We start from the raw sequence: 24,167 nt of genomic DNA, 5'->3' as shown, positions 1-24,167 counted from the left end.
TACTTCATAGCTGTAATTTTGTTTCTGTTATGAATCATGATGTAAATATCTGATATGTAATATATCTGATATGCAAGCTTGTAAGAGGGTCGTTCAGTCCACAAAGGAGTTTCAACCACAGGTTGAGAACCACTGTCCTAAAACCTTATTACCCCATTGCTCCCTCCTCATCCTTACCACCATGGCTGCTCTCCAGTAGCATGGCTTGCCTCCTCTATTTCACTTCTTACATGTGGCTGGAGCAGTCATGCTAAAGCACGATTTAGTTGTATCCCACCCCCACATCCCAGCTTTGAGGCACCCTTTCCTGTCTCCCCAATTCCTTCCTCAAAAAGTCCATAGCTCTATTCACCAGTTACTAGGAGCACCCACCCTGCTCCTTACCCCTGCAACTGTCCCAGCCTTTCCTTTTCTTTGCCTAGCGGCAAATTCCCTGGAAATAACAATGACCAGAGCAGGGGACAGACAGAGGTGAGAATGGGGACAGGTATTGGAACCAAAACTGGCTTCCTTGAAAGGGTCAGAAAGGGGCTGGTGAGATGGCTCAGCGGTTAAGAGCACTGATTGTTCTTCTAGAGGTCCTGAGTTCAATTCCCAGCAACCACATGGTGGCTCACAACCATCTGTAATGAGATCTGATGCCCTCTCTGGTGTGTCTGAAGACAGCTACAGTGTACTCATACACATAAAATAAATAAATAAATCTTAAAAAAAGGAAAGGATCAGAAAAATAACAGGCTTTTAGAAAAAGATAAATGGCAGGGAGGAGAGAGAGAGAATAGGTGAATATTTATTTTTATTAGATATTTTCTTTATTTATATTTCAAATGTTATCCCTTTCCTAGTTTCCCCTCTGAAAACCCCCTATTCCCTCCTCTCTCCCCCTGCTCCCCAACCCACCCACTACTGCTTCCTGGCCCTGGCATTCCCCTATACTGGGGCATAGAACCTTCACAGGACCAAGAGCCTCTCCTCCCATTGATGACCGACTAGGTCATCCTCTGCTACATATGCAGCTGGAGCCATGAGTCCCACCATGTGTTTTCTTTGGTTGGTGGTTTAGTCCCTGGGAGCTCTGGAGATACTGGTTAGTTCATAGTGTTGTTCCTCCTATGGGGCTGCAAACCCTTCAGCTCCTTGAATCCTTTCTCTAGCTCCATTGGGGACCCTGTGCTCCATCTAATGGATGGCTGTGAGCATCCATTTCTGTATTAGCCAGGCACAGGCAGAGCCTCTCGGGAGACAGCTATATCAGGCTCTGGTCAGTAAGCTCTTGTTGGCATCCACAATAGTGTCTGGGTTTAATGGTTGTATATGGGATGGATCCCCAGGTGGGGCAGTCTCTGGATGGTCATTCCTTCAGTTTCTGCTCCACACTTTGTCTCTCTAACTCCTCCCATGGGTGTTTTGTTCCCCCTTCTAAGAAGGATCTAAGGATCCACAGTTTGGTCTTCCTTCTTCTTGACTTTCATGTATTTTGCAAATTGTATCATAAATGAATATTTAAATTAGGACCATACAATTGTCTTCTTTACTTAGATTCAAACACAGACAAAATGTTTGCATAATACCCAGCACTCCAAGTGGACCGAGTAGCCAAGTAGTGAGAACATAGTGAAGACAAGGTTGGTGGGCTCGTAACTTCCTGCTTCAAAACTTACTGCAAAGCTATGGTAAAAATACACAATCACAAAGCTAAACAACAAGTAACCGAGGCCAGCCCCGTAGCTAAACCACAAGGAGCCGAAACCAGCCCTGTAGATCAGTGTGCTCCAGCTGCTGATCCAGGACAGTCCTTCCAGGGAAAGCCAATGGAGTTTAGACAAGGATGCCAAACTCACTCAATGGACAAAATACTCTTTGTCACAAAGAACATGGGCACACCTGGATCTCCTTGTTTAAAAAAAAAAAAAAAAAAAAAAAAAAAAAAAAAAAACCTGCATTTTCACCACACACCACAGGGAAGAAATTGGCCCATGACTGTTTTATCTCATTGTTTTTAATCTTATGTTTTTATTCTTCTTGGGACTCTAGTGCTGCTCAAATCTACAGTTTAATAGCTTATCATCATGTTTTAAAATTTCTTTTCTTTGAACTTTCCATACACAACCTCTATACTGTCCCTTTCTTCTCTCCTTTTTGGCTCCTAACTGTCAACAGCGCAGGCACTTTCATGGTGTCCTGAATGTCTCAGACATTCCTTTTCCTGTTCCCCAACCTTTTAGCCTCAGCTTTATTATACATAATATAAATATATATTAATATATTAGTAATACACTTTATTACCGTTTTATTTATTTATCTCCTTTGTTTGGGCTCCCAGTTCCTAGTTCTTCAGTTGAGTTCAAATTTCCATTGAATCCATCTATTTGAATTATAATTTTAATTACTTTTCTAAGTCGTAGATTCTTTTCAAAATTATTACTGTGTGTATGTGTGTGTATGGATACATGATGGGGTGTGTGAGGTGTGTGTGGGGGTGGTGTGTGGGGGGGGGGCAAACACAGCACAGCACATGTGTAGAGACCAGAGGAACGCTTTAGGAGGTGAGTTCTCTCTTCCATCTTTACCTGGGTTTGAGGGTTACCTGCTGAGCCTCTCAATGGCCCACATCTCCTCCTATATTGCTGTTGTAGCAGAACTGTAAATGTATACATAGTATTCAGATGTGATGTAAATACATTTAGCTGTACCTAAAAATAGTTCCCTTCAGTTTCTGTTTCTAGTGTTTGAGGGTCTTGGGGGAACTTTGAGCAGACACAGTGTGCTGTTATGCCATGTGAATTAGGTTTACTCATCATTTAGTAAAAAGACTTAAGGCGGCACAGATAATACCTTCATGTCTTCTCTGTTTTATTCAGTAACTAGAGTTCGAGCAGACGGTTGACCCAGGCTGGCCTACCAGCTCACATAGATTACATAAGTTCCTCATGGTGAGTTTTAATTCTGTCAAATGTAGAGTAAAATCCCTTGTTTTAGATTTTAAGAATCAACTTGATTACTAAATGTGAACTCCTTGAAGCCAGTGAACGTCGAGTAGGCACTTTTTTTTTTGTAAGGCAACCCTGTTAAATGGTAAGATGTATCAATCAATAGAAGACTGTGTGAGTGTGTGCATGCATACACGTATGTGGTACCAGATAGATGATAAGCATAGTACGATGAAATTAAATAATATTAATAAAATATGCTGTATTTTATGTAGGAAGGACTACACACAATGCAGATGTATCCAGGAGACAGGAACATGCTTGAGCGTGTGTGTGTGTGTGTATGTGTGTGTGTATGTGTGTGTGTGTGTGTGAGAGAGAGAGAGAGAGAGAGAGAGAGAGAGAGAGAGAGAGAGAGAGAATGCTTTCAGAATATGTCCACCCTCAATGATGCTGCCTCCCACATTCAGCTGGCGGGGTCAAATATTTGCCTTAGGAGTTGTTCAGATGAAAACCGGGGTGATCCTTCCACGCCCCACCCACATGCCACTGTGTAAGTCTGTTAAAGAAACTCACTCACCGGCCTCCAGCCTCCAAACCCAGGGGCATTATCCTGCTTGGATTGCCTGAATATGGAACAAGGATGCTCTGCTGAGAGGCACGGCATGCTCAGGTGTAGCTCAGGTACTGAATGGACCATGGGATGAACTGTATGGGAGGCTCCAGGCCAGCAGGGGGCACTGCAGCGTCGCGTGAGCTCAAACTTATCTAGTATTTCTCACCCAAAATGTAGGAGCTCGTGAGAACCTGAGTAGTTTGCTTTTCTACTCAACACTCATGGTCGAGATTGTCCCTGAATCCACGGCTCAGTTTCCTCGAATACAGGATGTAGCTTCCCAGAGAAAGAGAGAGAGAGAGAGAGAGAGAGAGAGAGAGAGAGAGAGAGAGAGAGAGAGAGAGAGAGAGAACCAGGAAGGCACCTGTTTCAGGTATAAGCCATGCTGGTGAATAAGAAACTCACTTGTTAGCTGGTCTTTGTCCCAGGACTTAGAGATGTGTAGCTCCACAGTTAGGGTCACTTATCCAGCCCAGGTACTTGGGGGCCCTTTGAAGCTGGTACCTCAGAGAGACCTGAAGGCTCCAGCTACTGACACCCTGTTCAAAGGGTTTGAAGTCTCCTACTGTAGAAGGCAGAGCAGTGCCCTCCATGTGCCCACACTCTAGTCCCTAGAACCTTTGGAAAAGCAGCCTTATATGACACAGAAGAACTACAGTGTAGAAGCAGTTCAAGGGACTGATCAGCTGGGATAGGACTGTTCTGGGTTAGCCATGTGGGCCGGTGTCATCCTGGAACAGTAAAAAGCAGACCAAGGTGGGAGAGAAAGAGGTGGCAGTGGAGCGGCATGCATGGCAGGAGCAGGTCCTAAGGGGCAGTTCCATCTGCTTCCCCTTCCAACTGTCCCTTTAGGGCCTTCCCATCTTAGATGCACATATAGGTCCTATGGGCCTCAGAGGGCAGAGGAAGCAAGAGTTTCTAGGACTGGCTGCCAGAGCAGGAGGCCCAGAGGAGTCTGGGGCAGAGGGTGCAGTGTGTGTCACCACTCCAGTGCAAGTGTAGACTTCTGTGTCCAATGACACAGGATCCACAGACACCAGCTAACACCACACGCTGGCTTGTGAGTTTGGATTTGACTATTTGCACTGTCTCATTACTCATGGTCCAGCTAAGGGGGTCTCAATATTGTTGATCTTTACAAAGTACTGAGCCTGTGGTTCACTGATTTTCAAAGTTCTCTCTTTTGTCCTCAATCTAACAATGATCATTGCCTTCCTTCTGCTACTCTGGGCTTCTAGTTCCCTAAGGCAGAAAGGTAGGTCACCAATCTGTGACTTGCTTTAGTTTTGTTTGACTCTCTCTCTCTCTCTCTCTCTCTCTCTCTCTCTCTCTCTGTGTGTGTGTGTGTAAGTGATAAAACAAAAATTTGTATGTATCTATCTATGAATTGTGAGGCTTCAAAATAAAAGATACATTGTGAACTATTTAAGTCAGGGCAAACATATGGCATCAAGCATCATTTATTTATAAAGAAATATTTAAAACATTGTGTAGTGTTTAGAAATGTGTAGTACACTATCCTTATCTATAGTTAACTTAATGTGTAAATTACATCAGTATCTTTTGCTCTTAACTATAACTTGGTTCCTATTGGCCAACTCTATTCTTCTCCTTCTTCAACTCCCAACTTCTGGAAGATCATCGTCTTAGGCATCCATATTTGAGTGAGATCAGTTACATAGTACTTGCCTCTATGTGTTTGGCTTAGTTATTAATATAAGTATATCTATATTATATAATAATATTTGCTAGAAATCATTATTTTGGACATAATAGTTATGGGTTATAGATAGGTATAGATATATACATATATCAGCACTGATTTTTAACATTTAAAACACATTTAAGCATTCCTTCACCAGAGGCTTCCTCCTGCAGCAGATGGGAAGAAAACCAGAGACCCACATCCAGATATGTGTGTGTGTGTGTGTGTGTGAGAGAGAGAGAGAGAGAGAGAGACATTGGATCACACAGGTCTCCATCAAATCCCTCCTCTCAGAGCTCAGGGGACCCTGTAGAAGAGGAGACAGAAGGAACAGGGAGACAGGGGATTGAGGACACCAGGAGAACTAGACCCTCAAAAATAAAGGAGCCAAGCTCATATGCAGTCACAGAGATTGAAGCAACAAGCGCAGGGCCTGCAGGGGTCTGCACAAGGTCCTTGGCATATATACTACAGCTTTCAGTTTAGTGCTTTCCTGGGACTCCTGAGTGTGTAAACGAATGAGTCTCTGATTCCTATGCCTTCTCTTTTATTTTTCTGTTGTCTCATTTTTTTTTTCTTGTCCAACTTGAATATGATGGCTTTGATTTTATTTCATTGTATTTTATTCTGACATGTCCGGTTGTTATCTCTTAGAAGCCTGCTCTTTTCTAATGAGAGACAGAAAGGGAGTGGGTCGATGGAAGAGGAGGCGGAGAGGATTGTGAGGAGCAGGGGGAAGGGAAACTAGATTCAGGCTATGTTGTATGAGAAAAGAATTTACGTTTAATGAAGGGGGAAATATTTTGAAGAAGTTCACTTATCAGGGGACACACACACATAGATTGTTTCCATTGCTTGGCTTGTTGTGATGGGAGTGCAGGTGTGCCTTCAATATACTGACCTCATCCTCCTGGTCTACAAATCTTGTTCCTAGCGGGATTGCTGGATTGGAAAGTAGTTCGTTCTTTTGTTCTCCCCCCTCTTTCTTTCTTTCTTTCTTTCTTTCTTTCTTTCTTTCTTTCTTTCTTTCTTTCTCTTTCTTCTTTCTTGGTAGTCACTCCTATTAGAGTGAGGTGATCGCTCAAGGGATCTTGATTTGCATTTTCCCAATATTTTCTGATATTGAACATTTTCAAACATAGATGTCTTCTTTTGAGAACTATCTATTTGGATTTACTGTACATTTTCAAATCATGGGTTTTTATTTTAATTATTTTATTTGTTTGTTCATTTCGGCTATTGAGTTCCTTATGGGTTCTGGATATTACCCCAGTCTGATGCTTTCTTTGTAGAGCCTTCCTTCTGTGCTGCAGGCTCCCTGCCATTCCTTCTCTGCTGCCTCTTCGCTCTTCCAATTTTGTCTGCTTGGCACAGAAGCTTTGTAGTTGAGTTTGTGCGTTTCTGCCTTTTTTTTTTTTTAATTGTATCTAAACATTCTCACCTGTCCCAGTGTCTCAGAGCATTTTTCTTCTAGTAGTTTCATAGTTTCAAGTCTTAGATTTAAGTTCTTAATCCATTTTGAGTTTAAAAAGAATGATTATTATTTTTTAATTATGTGTTTATATGTGGATATGTACATGACTGCAGGTGCCCATGGGGGCCAGAAGAGAATGTGAATTCCCTTAGCTGGATTCACAGATGGTTGTGGCCTCCTGACATGAGCGTTGGCAACCCAACTTGGGTCCTCTGAAAGATCAGTGTTCTCTCTCTCTCTCTCTCTCTTGTGTTTAAAAATATTTATTTGTTTTATATGAGTGTTCTGTCTCCACTCACATCAGAAGAAGAACTCAAATCCCATTACAGATGGTTGTGAACCACCATGTGAGTGCTGGAGATTGAACTCCAGACCTCTGAAAGAGCATCCAGTGCTCCTAACCACTGAGCCATCTCCTCAGGCCCAGGGGGTTGACTTTAATAACTACTGTGAGAGGAGTCTACCATCATTCTGCATATGAATGTTCAATTTTTCCAGCGCCATTTGTTGAAAAGACCATCTTCTCTCTACTGGCATTATTTTTATCTCTGTTGAAAATCAGTTGGCTGTAGACATGTGGGTTCACCTTTTATGTGATTATGGTTCATGGTCTGTACCTTAGGCCAAAGCTGCTGGTCTGGTGACTACAGATTATTACATATCTCCAAGGAAGGTGGTGCTTCCTGATTTACTCTTTTTGCCCATGATTGCTTTGTCTCTCTAGGGTTTGTTTGTTTTTTTTTTTTTCAAGGTTCTGTATAAACTTAGAGTCCTTTCATCTATCCCTGAGAAGGATGTCATTGGTTTGAATAGAGATTGCAACCTTAATTGAGAAAATGTCTTCAAAGATCTAGCTGTAGGGCATTTTCTTAATTAGTTTTTGCTGGGGAGGGCCCAGCCCATTTTGGATGGTAGGTGATCCTGGGTTCCATAAGACAGCAGGCTGAACAAACCAGTAAGTAGCATTTCTCCATGGCTTCTGCATCAGCTCCTGCCTTGCTTGAGGTCCTGCCCTAACTGCTTTTGATGAAGAACTGTTCTATGAAACCATGGATGAAATAAGCCCTTTCCTCCTCAAGTTGCTTCTGATCATGGTGTTTCATTGCAGTCACAGAAACCCTGACTAAGGCAGGGTATGGTTCCATTCTCTGGGGTCCCACAGAGCTGTTTTCTCTCCCGTTAAATTTACTCTTGGCTATTTTGTATCTGTAGCGAATAGGATTGTTCTTTAGATTTCTATTTCAAATATGTTAGTACTGGCGGACAGCAGCTCTGCTTCATGTTGTATATTTACTTTGCGTCCTGCCACTTTACTGAATGTGTTAGTTCTGATTTGCGCCTTTGAGATTTTTATATATAAGGTCACGTGCTGTGACCTGCACAGCTTTAGGAATGATATGACTGGGGTGATAGGGAATGAAGACAGGACAGACACATGTACAGAGAAGCTGGGATTGGGTGAGCTCTGCACTCTCGTGGAAATGGGCCAGCAGCTTGGAAATTCGATGTTGATTATATACTGCTGATCAAAAGGGTGGATTTATTGTACACAGCTGAATGCGTAGGAGAGGCCAGCTAATCTCATTTGTAAGCCTCTCTAGGGAGCAGTTTCAGGTTGTAATTATCTAGGAGGAGGCAACTGTGGTGAGAGTTTCTGCTGCATACACCGGTCAGTTGTTTGTAAATCCCTCCTCAGACCAGGGGACTTGTTGGAAGAAGGAGGAGGAAGGTTGGTAGGCATTGGAAGGACATAGAGAGAATTACTATGACCAGAATGTATTACACGTATGTATAAATTAAATTTAAAAATCCTCTAGCCTTTGAACCTGAACCATACAATTTATATATTTGATGTGATAATTTACATTTTTAAATATTTCATAAGAATGTTCGAAAAGTAGCCGGGTGTGGTGGCACACGCCTTTAATCCCAGCATTTGGGGCAGAGGCAGGCAGATTTCTGAGTTTGAGGCCAACCAGGTCTACAAAGTGAGTTCCTGGATAGCCAGGGCTACACAGAGAAACCCTGTCTCGAAAAACAAAACAAAAACAAAAGAATGTTTGACAAGTTTTTGGCAGTTCTGGGACTTGAACCCATGACCTCAAATATCCTGGGGATGTTCTACTGTAAAGCTATATCCTCATTCCTTTATATTATATATTCCTTAATAATTTCCTGTAGCTAGAATTGTTTTTTTTAAAGATTTACTTATTTAACTAATTTTAAGAGCTCTATCTGCATGCATACCTGTGTACCAGAAAAGGGCATCAGATCTCATTACATATGGTTGTGAGCCACCATGTGGATGCTGGGAATTGAACTCAGGTCCTCTGGAAGAGCAGCCAGTGCTCTTAACTGCTGAGCCATCTCTCCAGCCCTAGAATTATTTTTTGATGGTTTTAATTTTTAACCTTTGTGTTAAAGATATGGACAGTTACTGAGAACTATAACACTGGTGGATTTGACTGTCTTCAATGAATGAATTCTATACCTTCCTGTATTGTCTGTCTGGGAAAGGCTTTCTCTTTCCTTTCTGAAGGACAGTTTTGCTGGGTAGAATACTGTTAGATTGCAGGGGGTTTTTTGTTTGTTTTGTTTTGTTTTCTTCTTGTTGTTTTGTTTTTCTAGCACTTGGATGATTCCATTTCAACCCTGATACACTTCCAGGGATCCCTTTACATATGACTTGATGTCTTTCCTTGCAGCTTTTAAAATGTGTTGCCTTTGGGTTTGGCCAGTTTACTTATGTGCCTTGGCAAGAACCCCTTTAGGCTGAATCTTTTGGGGAGAGTTTTCAACTTCATGCATAGAGATATCTAAATCCTCCATAAGCTACAGGAAGTTTTTGTTTATTTGTTAAAATAAGTTCCTGTGTTTGTCTCTGTCTCTGAAACTCCTGTGACTTAGTTGTCATCCTTGTTCACAAACTGATCCCAGCTCATCTTTACCTAAAAATGTTCTTATTTTCCTCAGTTACTAGGTATTTTAAATTATTTTATTTTTATTTTGTGTAAGGGTATGTGCACCACATATCTACCTAGTGTCCTTGGAGGCCAGGGACATTGGATCCATTAGAAGTGGAGCTACAGGTGCTAGGAATAGAACTTTGGTCCTTTGGAAGAGCAGCAAGCATGCTTGACTGCTGAGCCACCTCTCCATCCCCAGAATGGGTAATTTTAAAAGCCCCACCTTCAAATCCAGAGACTATTTCAGATCTAAGGCTGCTGGTGCTCTCCATTGAATCCTCATTTCTTTTGCCGAAGTCTTCAGCTCTCAAATCTGTGTTTGATTATTTTCTTATGTAAGTTGGGCATCCCTAATGAGAACATCTGAAATGCTCACAAATGGGAAACGTTTGTAGTGCTAACATACTGCACAAAAAGTTTGAATTTCTGGTTTTTGGATTAGTGCTGATCAACTAGTAAAATATTTCATACAAATACGTCAATCCTGAGAAACTGTGAAACCCAAGGAGCTCTGGTTTCAAGCATTTCAGATGAGGGACAGACAGATAACATGCAGCTCTATGTTGCATTTAGCATTCAGATCACATGTTGTTTTTCTGATTTCACGGGATTGTCTGTACTTAAAAAAAAAAATCAAACCTTGCTGACTTTCCTTAATCTGTGCATTCAGCTTCTCTTCCTACACTTTGTGAATGTTCTCTAGGGTCAGTTGCTGGGGGAATCCCTGCATTTATCTCATGGTATGTCTTTTTACTTTTTTTTTACATTTCTGTAACTCTGTTTGGGAGATAATTTGCCTGCTTTACAGAATGGTATATATATATATATATATATATATATATATATCCATAGGAAGATGGGCACCTGCAGTGGATCAGTTGTGTAATCACCATCAGCAATAATGGCAGTGCCTTTGTGTCTCAGGCTATAGGGCTTTGGAGCAACTACAGGATGGGTGCTTTGCATCTACTTATAACCTCGTTTTCTCATAACAGGGAGACATAACTGAGAAAACCCCATCTTCATGTTGGGTCTAACTTGACCCATGAGTAGCTGCCAAGTGCTAGACTTCAGAGCATATGACCTGAAAGAAGCTGGCGGAGTAGTTTGGATGAGATTGGCTCTATAGCCTTAGATATTTGAATGTTTGGTTGTTGGGCCCCATTTTGGCTCTGGTTTGGCTTTGAGGACAAACCCGAGCCTAGCTCAAGTTTTGAGATCTGTTTCAGTCACTTCCGTATCAGGGTGACTCAGTAAGACTTATTTGGCCCTGCCTATGCCCCAACGTCGCTGATGTAGAGATTTGCCATTGGCCCTGTCAGTCACTCCATACCCCACCTCCTATGACATCTCACCCACCAAAAATCCCCCTCCCTATGTTCTGAACTTATATAAGTGAGAGGCTGGTGCCATAAAGTTGAGTTTCTGCTTCAACAAGACTCCCTGTCCAGGTGTGTTTCTTTTGGGCCGTCAACACTGGACATCCCGCTCAGCCTCGGCCTGGTGGGACTGGGACCTTTCTCCTCTTGCCTGGACCTGCAGGCCAGGAGCCAGCACTTGGTTATTAGGAAGTGATACCCCTTAAGAGGGATTAGGAGGTGTGGCCTCACTGGAGGAGGCGTGTCAACAGAGGTGGTAGTAGTGAGGGACTTTGAGGTTTCAAAATCCCACATCATTTCCAGTTTCTCTCTTTGCCTACAAGTTGTGAAGGAGTTTTTATGGTAAATGAAACTTATTGGCTAGAGTATAAGGTACTGGGAATACCTCATTTGTGTGGAGAAGTATTCCAGGAATCCCAGGTGCTTGCTGGCAGGTTCTTATTCGGAAACAGGAAGTTGGACTTGAAGGTCTGCCAAGGACTACATTTGACCTTACCCCGGTAGAGGGTGTGGAGTTTGGGCTCCCCAGACAAGGCCAGAGAAGGGGAAGCCCTGCTGGTAATGGGAGTCCTCCATTTTGCACTGAGCTCAGAGGAGCTCTCTGTCTGGTCTTGGTTGACTCTGACCTTAATTAGCAGGGTTTCTCCACAGTGGAGAAAATGCCTCCTGGTTCTGAGCCCATCCTGAGGATGTGGTAGCAGAATGAGGTATTTTATTTTCTTACTATGTACCACCTTAGGTTTTTGTATTCTGTGCAAATCCTGCTATTCTTTGATAGACTCAACCATTCTCGGTATTAAAAGGTCCCAACTTGACAAGACAGACTCCATCTTGTAACCAGGCCTCCATTTTATACCCTAGGCCCTGTCCTCAGGTTAAACTCTAATTACTGGAAAATAACACAGACTGTTCCAGGAAAATAGCACCCTAGACACGGGCCAATCAGTATCAAGTGGGAAAATCTAATATTCCAGATGCTATAGGTAGATATAGCAGGATTGCTTAAACAAACTGAAATTGTTGTCAGTCAATGATCTTGCGCCAAGTCCCAGTAACGAATGCTAAGCCAATCATGTAACTGCAAAGCTGAAAAGCCCCTCACCCTCCTGCAACCACAGTAAAATGGCTGAACTATAAGTGCTTGGGACCTTCTGTGCTTCCCACTGCGTTGGAGGAGCCTGAGGGTCCAAGTGCAAGCCTGAACAATAACTCTTTGCTTTTATATACAAGTTCAACTCATGATGGTCTTTGGGGACCCTAGGATCTGGGCATAACAAATACTGGTTAATATTTTCTTTTTTTTTTCCATTTTTTATTAGGTATTTAGCTCATTTACATTTCCAGTGCTATACCAAAAGTCCCCCATACCCACCCACCCCCACTCCCCTACCCACCCACTCCCCCTTTTTGGCCCTGGCGTTCCCCTGTACTGGGGCATATAAAGTTTGCAAGTCCAATGGGCCTCTCTTTCCAGTGATGGCCGGCCGACTAGGCCATCTTTTGATACATATGCAGCTAGAGTCAAGAGCTCCGGGGTACTGGTTAGTTCATAATGTTGTTCCACCTATAGGGTTGCAGATCCCTTTAGCTCCTTGGGTACTTTCTCTAGCTCCTCCATTGGGAGCCCTGTGATCCATCCATTAGCTGACTGTGAGCATCCACTTCTGTGTTTGCTAGGCCCCGGCATAGTCTCACAAGAGACAGCTACATCTGGGTCCTTTCAATAAAATCTTGCTAGTGTATGCAATGGTGTCAGCGTTTGGATGCTGATTATGGGGTGGTTCCCTGGATATGGCAGTCTCTACATGGTCCATCCTTTCATCTCAGCTCCAAACTTTGTCTCTGTAACTCCTTCCATGGGTGTTTTGTTCCCAATTCTAAGGAGAGGCATAGTGTCCACACTTCAGTCTTCATTCTTCTTGAGTTTCATGTGTTTAGCAAATTGTATCTTATATCTTGGGTATCCTAGGTTTGGGGCTAATATCCACTTATCAGTGAGTACATATTGTGTGAGTTCCTTTGTGAATGTGTTACCTCACTCAGTATGATGCCCTCCAGGTCCATCCATTTGGCTAGGAATTTCATAAATTCATTCTTTTTAATAGCTGAGTAGTACTCCATTGTGTAGATGTACCACATTTTCTGTATCCATTCCTCTGTGGAGGGGCATCTGGGTTCTTTCCAGCTTCTGGCTATTATAAATAAGGCTGCTATGAAGATAGTGGAGCATGTGTCCTTCTTACCAATTGGGGCATCTTCTGGATATATGCCCAGGAGAGGTATTGCTGGATCCTCCGGTAGTACTATGTCCAATTTTCTGAGGAACCGCCAGACTGATTTCCAGAGTGGTTGTACAAGCCTGCAATCCCACCAACAATGGAGGAGTGTTCCTCTTTCTCCACATCCACGCCAGCATCTGCTGTCACTTGAATTTTTTATCTTAGCCATTCTGACTGGTGTGAGGTGGAATCTCAGGGTTGTTTTGATTTGCATTTCCCTGATGATTAAGGATGTTGAACATTTTTTCAGGTGCTTCTCTGTCATTCGGCATTCCTCAGGTGAGAATTCTTTGTTCAGTTCTGAGCCCCATTTTTTAATGGGGTTATTTGATTTTCTGAAGTCCACCTTCTTGAGTTCTTTATATATGTTGGATATTGGTTAATATTTTCATTTCCATGGTCACTGTGACCAAATGGTCAATAGAAACAACTGACAGGGGACAAGATTTATTTTGTTCATGGTTTTAGGGAGTTCCAGCCCAGCTCAGCAGGTAAGTGGATGTAGTGGCTCTGTGGGGTGTGTGTATGTGTGTGTGTGCGCGCTTGTTTATATTCCAGCTGTGGATCAGAAAGCAGAGTGTAACAGAAAGGACTGAGGGGGCAATATATACCCACTGTCACTAGCTAGGACATACCTTTCTTAGCTTTCCCAGACAGTCCTACCAACGTAGAGACCAAATGTTCAAACGCATGAGATTACAGGGGATGCTTCAGGCTCAAGCCATAGCATACTCCTTTAATTACTTTCATTTGAGTGGAGTTGTTTCTTCACTGTTTTGGCTGTATTTAGCCTGAGGACAAGAGCTGAGGGATTCTGGTCAGCCACCTTCACTTCACTCCTAAAGTTTCTATCTATTCCCAGTGTATTAAATATTTTAATCGTGAAATAATGTTGTATTTGTACTTCTGAAGCTTTTGAGGTAATCATGTGTTTTCCCCTTTTGTATTCTATCTAGTTCCATTGATATGTGTAATATTAGTACTATTCTATTAGCATCTGGCATGCATCATTGTAAACCTTTCCCTGTCTCTAGTAGCATCGTAGGTCATCCCCTCAGCTTTGTGAGATGTTGGTATTGCAGCTCTCTCATTTAGCACTGTGTGTCTCTTGCTAACATTTTACACTTATGTCTTTGATTCTAAAGTGGATTGACACATAGATAGCATACCCTGTGGTCATATATTTAACTTGCTGATAGTTTGTGCGTTTTAATTGGACAGTTTGATGCATTTATACTTAATGTGGTTGTAGATAGGGTGGTGTTTCCATGGATTCTGTTGGTTTTCCACAAATCTTCTATCGTACATCTTTATAACTATCTTTTCTGTATTAAGATATAGTTTAATTTTAATTCTTTACTGTTTCTCTGCATGGTTTTAAGTTATATTCTTAGTATTTGCCTTGACCGTTCCCATTAACAACTTAACAACTTAATGTGTAGTACAATCTACTCTGTAACTTAATTTTAATAGTGTGGTAAACCCTTGAACCTATACAACTTTGCTCCTTTCATCCCTCCTTCTTGTTTTAGAAGATAACAAAGACTTACTATATCAACTGTATTCCATATGCTATGAGACAGTTAATCTTGTTCTGGACAGAGTGCAGCCTGGTAAGATGTACCAGAGGAACACACAAGTGTAAAATGGCAGCAAAGACAGGGAAATTATTTTTCCTGGATGAGGAGGCACAAGGAGGTTTGATTTGGTTTTATTTCTCAGAAATAGATTGCATTTGTCAGCTTTCTTAATGCTGGGATGTAGGAAGGGGTTGCTTACTTTGCTCACTGTTTAGATATTTCAGTCTACAGTCCTTGGCCCTGCTGGTTCTGGGCCTATAGTGTGGACACATATAGCTGTGGGACTTATGTGACCAGTGGCCAGGAAGCAGAGCACAGCTCATTCTTCCCCTTTCCTTTCCTTTCCTTTCCTTTCCTTTCCTTTCCTTTCCTTTCCTTTCCTTTCCTTTCCTTTCCTTTCCTTTCCTTCCCTTCCCTTCCCTTCCCTTCCCTTCCCTTCCCTCCCCTCCCCTCCCCTCCCCTCCCCTCTCCTCTCCTCTCCTCTCCTCTCCTCTCCTCTCCTCTCCTCTCCTCTCCTCTCCTTTCTCCTTCCTTCCTTCTTTCCTTCCTTCCTTCCTCCCTTCCTCCCTCCCTCCCTCCCCTCCTTCCTTCCTTCCTTCCTTCCTTCCTTCCTTTCTTCCTTCCTCTCTCTCTCTCTCTCTCTCTCTCTCTCTCTCTCTCTCTCTCTTTTCTTCTTTTTATTTTTTTGAGAGACAAGGCTATTCTGTGTAGCCCTGGCTCTCCTAGAACTTATTATGTAGACCAGGTTGGCCTCAAAATCACAGAGATCCACTTGCCCCTGCCCTCCCAGTGTTAGGCTCTCAGACCATTCTTAAAGCAGCTTGTATGCTAGGTATGTTTGGGGGTAGGTACGCTTCCGAGAAGGTGACATTAGCAAAGGACGTGGCTAACTTCGCTCAGGTGCCACTCAAAGTCATATCCCACATTCAAGTACAGTTCTTCCTGATTCCATTATTCTTTTTCTATTTTTCTTTTATTGAAAACAGATTGAAAAATACAATATATTCTGAATATGATTTATCCTCCTCCAATTCCTCCCAGATCCTCCCCATTCCCCACCCTGACCCCCCTTAAGAATCAACATTCTTTCTGTCTCTTGTTAGAAAAGAAACAAAGGCTGGAGAGATGACTCAGTGGTTAAGAGCACCGACTGCTCTTCCAGAGGTTCTATGTTCAATTCCCAGCAACCACATGGTTGCTCACAACCATCTGTAATGAGATCTGATGCCCTCTTCTGGTGTGTCTGAAGACAACCAGAGTGTACTCATATGCATAAATAAATAAATCTTAAAAAAATTAGAAAAGAGACAAGTATATAAGAGATAATAATAAAATAAGATAAAACAACAACAACAACAAACCAGAATAAGACAAAACAAACAGAGAAAAAAGAGCCAAAGAAAAAGCACAGAGAAATGTGTATAGATGTAGAGACACACACACATATTTGTACACACAGGTATCTATTCAAAACAAAACCAGAAGCCTACACACACACACACAAAGGACCTATAAGTTAAAAAAAAAAAAAAGCCCTGACAGACATTATGAGAAAAGAACTCCAAAGATGACAGAGTCCAGTTTGTGTTAGCCATCTACTGCTGGCATGGGGCCCGCCCATAATAGAGGTTTGTATGTGTAGTTAGATTCCCTTGGAGAAAACTAACTTTTCATTTGCACGGTTATCAGATAACTTCTGGGTTAGGAATGTTGGCTTTTATCCACTTCCCCTTCTTGGTGCTGGGATTGTTGTCTGGCTTGAACATGTGCAGGTCTTGTGCATGCTGTCACAGCCTCTGGGGAGTTCCTATGTGTATGGGTCATGCTGTGTCTAGAGGGCCCTTTTCCTTGGTGTCCTCCATGCCTTCTTGCCCTTGTAATCTTTCTGCCTCTCCTCCCACAGGATTCCCCGAGCCCTGAGGGGAGAGATTTGATCTGACTGTACTAATTTTTATTGTTGACCTTCAGTCATCAGCTCACCTCCTCTTGCAGGGGCTGTAGCAATGTGCCAGGTCTCACAGCCTCTTCTTTCATTTGAACACTGTGGAAGTTGACTCCACAGCTGGTACAGATGCCTGTGGTTCAGGGACCTGGATTCCTTCTGTCCTGCTCTGCTTGCTCCTTTCCTTCTACTTGCTATTTAATAGAACTTTAACAATTTAGACTTGAATCAATAAATAATTACAATATGATACATAGCATGATGGTTAGAAATATGTACACATTGTGGAATGGCCATATACTCTTGACTGTATAGGTATCTTCACAATATTTCTTATTTCTAGTGGTTTATCTTGTCACCGTTAGTAAGTATAGTCACTATGTCACGCAGTTGATCTTTTCAACTTGTTCCTCTTGCCTGAAATTTGTATTCTGTCCATATGCACCCTGCTGACTCATTTCCTGGTAATTACCATTCTACTCTCTGCTTTTGTGAATTCAGAGTTTTAATTATTTACCTATTTATGTGTGTGTGTGTGTGTGTGGTGCATATATGCTCGTGTTCATGTGTATAGGCATGCCCACATGTGTACCTGTGTCCTTCTAAGTGTACACATGGATGACACATTTAAGACTGAATTCTTTTCTTCCACTTGTTTTCAGACAGGGTTTCTCCAAAGATGACAGAGTCCAGTTTGTGTTAACCATCCACTGTTGGCATGGGGCCGGCCCACAACAGAGATTCGTATGTGTCGTTTGTGCTGCTGTGTGGTAAGCATCTAGCTTGATCTAGCTGTCTCCCTCCTAACTTATCATAAGAATACTGAGATTATAGATACACAGCACAGCATTTGGCTTTTTACATGGCTTCCAGGGACTGAACTCAGGTCATCAGACTTTCAAGGCAACTGCAGTTGTCCTTCGAGTCATCTCCTTATCTGTCTTAGTGCTGAATTGCTGTGAAGAGACACCATGACCACAGCAACTTTTTAAAAATGCATTAATTAGTTAATATCCCAAATGCTGTGCCTCTCCCAGTTCCTCCTCACAGCATCCTTCCCCTTATACCTTCTCCCCTTCTCCTCTGAGAGGGTGCCCTACCCCATCTCCTGACCCTGGTGCAACAAGTCTCTGCAGGCTTAGGCACATCTTCTTTTACTGAGGCTAAACAGGCAACCCCGTCAGGGAACAGATTCCCCAATCATGCTACAGCACACACACTCCGGTTGTTGGAGGACCCACATGGAAACTGAGTGCACATATGCTACGTGGCATTGGTCTAGCCCGGGTATGCCTTTTAGTTGGCGGCCCAGACTCTGAGAGCTGCCAGGGGTCCAGGTTAGTTGCCTCTGTCAGTCTTCCTGTGGGGTTCCTCTCCTTTTCAGAGCCTTCAATCCTTTACCCAACTCTTCAATAAGAGTCCCTGACCTCTGTCCAATGTTTGGCTACCACAGCAACTCTTGTTAAAAAAAAAAAATTAATTGGGGCTGGCTCACAGTTTCAGAGGTTTAGTTCATTGTCACGATGGTGGAGAGCATGGTGTGAAACAGACAGGCAGGGTTCTGGAGAAGGATCTGAGATCTATATCTGGACCCACAGGCAGCAAGAAGAGAGGCCCTGGGCTTGCCAACCCCTAGTGACACACTTCCTCCAACAAGGCCACACCTCCTAATCCTTTCAAATAGTGCCACTCCCTGATGACCTAGCATTCAAGTCTAAAGACTATGGGAGCCATTCTCATTCGAACCACCACACACCACCTAACCCACAGTTTTTACATTCCACAAGCAAAAGAAATAAATGGCTTGGAATTATTCTTTTTGTGTCAAAATTATTTCACTTTGCACAGTGCCCTCCTGATTCACCCATTTTTTTTTTTTTTTTTTTTACAAATATCCTGATTTCCTTCTTTATAAAGATAGACGCATACTCCCTCATATCTGGGTCTCACAGTGTAACCCTCACCGTTGGTGGACACACAGATTGCTTCCACGTCTTTGTCACTGTGCACAACGCTGCAGTGAGCATGGCTTGCAGACATGACAGTATGTCACTCTTTTCCTTTGCATCTTGGCAGTCAAGTGTCTCGCCCTCTGAGAAGCCCTGTTTTCTTTTCCATAAAAGCTGTGTTTGTTTATACTTCCATCAATAAGGAAGTTCCCTTTACCTCCCTGTCAACACTTGTTATTGTTAGGTCCAAAAGAAACTCCCAATTTCCCAAACTCCAAAGGGCAGCCCAAATATCTAGAAAAGGGCTCAACCTGGGCTACAGAAGGCTTTTCTGGCAGTCAGATAAAAGCCAGTTTTCCTCAGGAACTCATGAAGCTGTTAGCCTCTACCAAAAGGAATCACTTTCCTCAGCATTAGCAGAAGGGAGAAATGGCTACCTGTGGTGTCTATTAGCATATCAAAGCACACGCTGGCCTCCAGGCCACTTTACTATCAAGTCCCTGTGACAAGTTTCAAGGTCTGTGTTAGCATCCTTTCCCATCTTACTTTCTCCCAGACTCTAAACTCCCTCCCAGCTCATGACTTCCCTCCCTACTGCTACTCAACTCCCCACCCCCACCCCGCGCCGCCCAGCTCCTTCTTCTTTCCTAGGTTTTCTCAGTTCTCTATCCCCTGCTATCTTTGCTCTCTCACAGAGAGCCCTGGCCTTCACCAGTCTACCTCTTTCTCTCCCCGCTCTGGATTCTTCCAGATGCCTCAGGCTGTTCTTTCTCATATCTACAGCAAAACTCCTTTCCTTAACCACACTATGAAACGGCCACACCATCAGTTTGTATTGCTGTCTGTCATCTTTTTGATACTAGCCATCGTACAAGGGCAAGGGACATCACACTGTCTTTTCCGATGCTTCCTGGATGGGAAGATTTTCTTTTTCATATTTTTATGTGTATTTTTGAGTAGTGATTACTGGGGCCCTTTGCTCATTTTAAAATCAGTTTCTTTTGTTATTGTCATTGAGCTGAATCGCTCTGGTATTTCACATATATCCCACATGTACATTTTACATGTTATTCTATTATTAGATGTACATTTAGTAGACATTCTCTTTTGTACTGCATACTGTTTCTTCCCTGTTTCCTTTGTGATGCAGAAGCCTTTGACTTTGATATCATCTACTTTCTTATTTTTTGGTCTGTTGCCTGTGGGTTTTTGTTTTTTTTGTTTTTTTGTTTTTTTTTTGTCACAGCTAAACTTTATTTCTCAGAACCATTTTATGGAACTTTTAGTTTGTTTACAGTTATAGTTTTTGGTCTTATATTTCAGTGATTAGCTCACTGGGAATGTTTTTGTGACTAGCATGAGATATAAGGGTTTGATTCTGTCCTTCTGCATACAGCTGTTTGCTTTCCTGCATGTGGCTATCTATCACCATAGAGGGTTCTTGGCAAAATCAACAGTGTGTGGGTTTACTTCTCCGTGTTTGTATATTGTGCCATTGGCTTATCCGACTGGTTGTTTGTTTGTTTGTTTTGTACTGGTAATAAGTTCTAGTTATGGCATCTTTTGTAGTGTATTTAGAAGTCACAAAGTGTGATGTGTCCAGCCTTATTCACTTTGCTCAAGATTACTTAGAGGTTCCACTTGCATTTTAAAATTGTTTTTTTCTACTTCAAGGAGAAATATCATTGGTATTTTTTATATGAATTGCAGTGAGTGTGTAGATCACTTTTAGTGCAGGAACATTCTAGCAATATTCTTCTAATACATGACTTTTTTTGTTTTTGTTTTTCTTTGTTTGTTTGTTTGTTTGTTTGTTTTTGTTTTTATTTCTTTTTGTTTTTGTTTTTTTGAGACAGGTTTTCTCTGTATAGCCCTGGCTGTCCTGGAACTCACTTTGTAGACCAGGCTGGCCTTGAACTCAGAAATCCGCCTGCCTCTGTCTCTGGAGTGCTGGGATTAAAGGCATGCGCCACCACGCCCGACCTGACATCTTTTTATTCATTTGTGCCTTTCCCAAATTTTTCATTAATGTTTTAGTTTTGAGTGTATAGATTTTTCTCCTTCTTGGTTAAATTTATTCCAAAGTATCTGATTTTTTGGTAGCAATTATAAAGGGGCTTGTTTCTTGCCCCCCCCCGTAATTGTGTGTTTTTGTAATGTTCTAATTGTCATAAATTAATATCTGTATAGTATATGCCCACCAATATAGACTTATAATTAATTATAATATATTATACAGTTGCCTTTAAAACAAAATGAGACACAATCTCACAGCAGCCTTCCTGTTCTTATTCTTACTAGATCAGAATTGACTTTGAAATAGAAGAACTCACACAGGCATCTGCAGGAGTAGATTGATTCTTTTAACCAGAACAACTGAAGGCTGCAGGTTCTCTGCAGGGGTGGAAAGTGCACGCAGGCTGTGGGATCTTGGGGTCTTATAGGATGGATAGGGGAAACTTTAAAGATGGAAATCCAGTCCAGCTCCCTGCAGTCTGACAGTGGTAGGTGCCAGCAGGTTTGTGTGTGGATCTCCTTGTCAGAAGTTTCCATAAGTGTAATCAGTCACATTAGCTCTCCTGTCTAGCGTCCCTCAGTCCACCCAAGGCTTGTAGGTCATTAGCCCTTTGCTTACCCTTTTCACTCCCCTCTTCTGAAATGATGGCTGAATCTTAGCTACAGGAGCTGTGCTAATGCTATATAGGTTTCTCAGTTGGGACAAGATGCCACAATTCTGTTTTGATCAGTTGTGGCTTTTTGTAATGCAAAAAGAAATTTTCATGATGAGAGATAAAAAAAAAACCTACACTTATCCTGGGCATAAGGACATATATTTAAAATGTAATTAGGGATTATGTTGGTTTAGTAAAGTGGTGTTTGTAGGTTCTGCTCCAAGATGCATGACTTCAATAGTCCTGAGTAGTTGGCTAAGTTTCAGCCATGATTTCCATCTTCTTTGAGAGGTCCTAAGTCCAATTGTAGAGCTGTTGGTTACCGCCAAGGTATATGTGCCACTACTGCACCCTTAGGGTTATCGTGCCATGCTGGCCATTGTTGTGATTCACAGGCTTCTTAGCTGGGTAGGACTGTGGGTTGTTTCCCTTAGGAAGCTTGCATGGTGCCTTCTGGTTTATGAAAGCTAGTTCTCAGGAAGGAGGCCCTCAGGTCAGTTTCAGACCAGAGCTTCCGGGCCCTGACTGAAGTATATGGTATCTTCAGCAATAGGCACCTACTTTCCACCTCTGGGGGGCAAAAAAATGTCAATAGCACTTGACTGTAATATTTTGGGAGTTTCTTCGACAACCCTGACCAATAACTCAAAAAAGGGATTTTCATGCTTGATATTGGGGTTTTTGTTCAGTGGTCTTTGGTGCTTGGAGGAAGCATTGCCAGTTTAGATGCAAATTTTTATTTACATATAAACTCACATTTATTGTAGTTTAAGGCAGATAGTTAATAATACGATTTCTTATGACTTTTTCAGATAACCTTGCTATTAGTTTACCCCTTTTCCTTCCCTCCCATTTTCCTGATCAGACCACCTACCATTCTTCTCTCTATTGTCCCTTATCCCATACCCCAGCAATGGCCCCTTTTTGCTTTCCTGGTTACTCCAGGCTATGTGCTCATACTTCAAGATTTGGAGCTAGGAGCCACAGTGAAAGAACACGTGACACTTTACTTTTCTGGGTTTGGGTTATCTCACTCAATATGACCTTTTCTGGTTTTATCCATTTACCTGTAGAGTTCATAATTTTGTTTTTCCTTTACAGCTGAACAGCATCCCATAGTGTCTTACATAGTGTCTTAGTTAAGGTTACTTTTGCTCTGATGAAACATTATGACCGTAAAGCAAGTTGGGGAGGAAAGGGTTTATTTGGCTTGTACTTCCACACTATAGTTCATCATCAAATGAAGTCAGGACAGGAACTCAAAGGCAGGAGCTGACTCAGAAGGCATAGAAAGGTGCTGCTTACTGGCTTTCTTTCCATGACTTGTTCAGCCTGCTTCCTTTCCTTTCCTCTCCTCTCCTCTCCTCTCCTCTCCTCTCCTCTCCTCTCCTCTCCTCTCCTCTCCTCTCCTCTCCTCTCCTCTCCTTTTCTTTTCTTTCCCACTAATGTGTGTAGGTCCTGAACCTTAAGGTCCTTCAACCTTAAGACCACAGGTGGTGTAATTTTGAATCCCCCCAGAGAAACTGTTGGTTGTACAGACATTCTCAAAGTTGCCAGTGTGACATTCATTGGACAGCCTTCATAGGTCATTGTTTCTGCTTCTACGATGTGTAAATTGTCTTTTGCCCCTGCCCCTAAACTGACCATTCTTAATGATAACTGGTCCTCAGATGTGGACCAAGAACTCTAGGCAAGTAAGGACTGCTGAGAGCAGGAGAAATGTTCTTCCTCAGGGAGGAACACACCAGTTCATATACAATACCAAATGGCCAATCATGAAAAAAAATATATACAAATATCATTATGCAGACTGAGAAGGTTATATTTACACATAGGAACACATACACCACTACCACCAATTAAAGAAAAAGAGGCCAAGACTTTGGATGTGTGCAAGACAAGGGGTACATGGGAGGGGCTGGAGGAAGGAGAGGGAAATGGGAAATTAAGTAATTATAATATAATCTCAAAGAAGTGAATGAGTAAAGCTGCTAACCCATTGTCCCTCACTTATATCCCCCTCTGTAATCACTGGGCTGACCATTTGTCTGTGTCCATTCACGGGTCTTTGCTACCCGGCTCCTATGTCTTCCTTTCCGTGACTTCTCCGTGTCTTCATTCCCCACAGTCTCAAATGCTCTTTCACTCCCTCCTGAAGGCTTGTAAGAGTGTCACTTCATCCTGCACAGCCAGCTACTGACTTTGGCTACCTCCCAAGGTTCCTGGTCACAGGTTGCCTCCTCTCTAAAACTCTAGGAAGATGACCTGTGCGAAGGCATATGACTGTAAGAAGATCCCATTTCCTGTCTTATCTCTACAAGGCCGAAGCAGTAACTTCTAGAACGTCTATTCATCTCTAGCCAATTGTGCATGGTTAGTAACAGTTAAGTAAAGCTCTTGTCCCATGAGCAGACAGCAGGGTCCAGTGGGAAGGCTATAAAACACAAGGTAGGCTTAGTAATGGGTTTCTGGTAGGAGTAGACCACCAAGGCTAGTCATTAACACCATACTATCCAGGGCCATTGTTAAAGGACTCATCAATTGTGAATTAGAGTTTCAAGCCACATGTAACTTTTTTGTGGCATGGTGTCACCATTAATCATGTTCTATAATGCTGAGAAAAGACAGAAGTGAGCCAAAGGTTGAAGGTTTAAGGTTTCTCAGAACCAAGCTTG

This window comes from Mus musculus, chromosome 7, assembly GCF_000001635.26.
Source record: "Mus musculus strain C57BL/6J chromosome 7, GRCm38.p6 C57BL/6J".
In the NCBI taxonomy this organism is placed as follows: domain Eukaryota; kingdom Metazoa; phylum Chordata; class Mammalia; order Rodentia; family Muridae; genus Mus; species Mus musculus.
Note: the sequence above shows the minus strand (reverse complement) of the source record.